The sequence below is a fragment of the Salvelinus fontinalis genome, chromosome 5 (assembly GCF_029448725.1).
Source record: "Salvelinus fontinalis isolate EN_2023a chromosome 5, ASM2944872v1, whole genome shotgun sequence".
Classification (NCBI taxonomy): domain Eukaryota; kingdom Metazoa; phylum Chordata; class Actinopteri; order Salmoniformes; family Salmonidae; genus Salvelinus; species Salvelinus fontinalis.
The window spans coordinates 51,286,082-51,288,112 of record NC_074669.1 but is presented as its reverse complement, the minus strand read 5'-3'; positions in this window follow the sequence as shown (position 1 = coordinate 51,288,112).

The following is a 2,031-nucleotide window of genomic DNA, read 5'->3' as shown; positions in this document are numbered from 1 at the left end:
GGTGTTGAAATGCCTTTTTTTTGCGTGGTCGAACATTCTAATAAACCAACCAGATATTTCATACCGTCATCTGTGTCTCAACAAGCACAGATGAATAATGTGGCGTCGGCCGACGGTGAGATCATTCTGCGTTTAATCCTCTCTGATCCACCCTGAGCCGTTGTAAGACATTATAACTCCTGTAATCCAATCACACATAGTAGAGGCCAACACATTTCATTGGAGGCAAGCAACCCCATTCTGGATGGGATTGGGCTGGTCTAGGATGACCTCCCTATTCCGTCTGTGTGTAACCTACATTTCTCATTACAGAGAATCTTAAAGAACTCTGGTTCGGTGGCCCTGAGGGGCCACAACTTTAGATCCCCGCTTGGGGTCTGTCTAATTGGTGTAGTTGTACAAGCCCCTTGCATCTTGCCCATCTCTATCTTCTACGTCGCTGATGTTTTCAAGTTTTGAAGTTCTACTGTCACATGCTTCAAGTACAGTGACATATCGCAGGCTCTAACTGGAACAATGCGGTGATCAATAACAAAGTGACACAAAAAGTAACAAGGACGAACAAAACAAAAACACACAAGACAAAAGAAATAAGTGGAACACGATGGTTCAGATCTCCAGTTTCCTGTCGCCGGACGTCTAGCCGCCCAGACGCTGTCTGCCTGTCGGACGAGATCTCCAGTTCAGGGTGTTCACTTAATCACAAGTCGTGTCTGAGCTTCCCCCGGGGCTTCTCAGAGTCGGCTGTGGTTCTCGATCTCTGTCAAATGACAACTTGCAACTTACAGCAGGCTAGCTCATAATAAATATTGAATCTGACACCTCGACTGGATACCGTGACTTTACGCGGCCCGTAGTAGTTCCATCTGTACTTAGAGCCAGGAGTTTTTCCTCCTAACCATGTGGTATGGCTGTAACCAGGGCCTATATAACTAGGGTCCAGAGTTTTTCATGGTCAGGTGACATGTTTAAGAAAAACGTCCTACTCTCTGTTTAGCCTATGTCTGCCGTGGTGGCCTGACCATGCACATGTCCGATACAGTCACTCTCGCCAATGAGTTGTCTGTGAATGGAGCATCCCTCTTGGGCATAAACTGTTGTCTGTAGACTTGTCCTCAGCAGCTCAGCTCTGCTCTTTTTCTTCATATGACCAGGCAGCATCTCTTGACAGCTGTGTGTTCGCCACAGGTCGAAGTAGATGAGGGAGAGAGAGCTACTGGCAGATCAAATCAGAGGTTTTTTGGGCCATCGTAACATTTCCATATTGACTCGTTTTGGACGTGTTTCAGCAAAGGGTTAAACTTAATAAATACAATTTAAAAAGGAGGAAGGCATTCAGTTTATCACAAATCAGAGCCAATTGCTTAATGTTAAAATTGATATGCTCTGCTTGGTGAAATAAAGTACATTCTTCAGTGAAACAAATTACATTCTGTCCAATCTCTCTGATATATATATATTTTTTAAATTCTCTCTGATATCAAGTTTTCCCATTTTTTTTCTCTCTCTGATATCAAGTTTTACCATTTTCTCTCTGATACCAAGTTTCCTCTTCACAGTATGAGATGTGAGGATTCAGGCGTTTAGGATTCTGTCTGGAGTTTATCAGAGCATGGACTATAGTTTACCCCGTGACCCCACAGCTGGCTGGCTGCCTGCTCCCAAGAGTGTCTCTGCTATACAGGTTGGCGCATTCTAACAGTACACACGTTGGTCACGCCCCCCTTGCCACACTCAATTCGTCTCCCACAGACCCCTTTCCACTCATTGGTCCCCCCAACCACACCAGCCAATCTTGCAGAGAATCACCCCTGCATGAACTACTGGTTCACTGCTACTATAGATTACATATGCTCTGCATGTCACATGGGGTCAGGAGACTTTTCTGGTCATAACTAGGCCATAGCTATGACCTCGTTTTTGCTGGTCTGATAATGTGGTGAGTAGCAAATCGTGGGCCTGCACACATCAGAAGCGGATTGCACAGGTGAACATTTCTCTGCAGGAGTGGAATGACACTCGGACACTGTT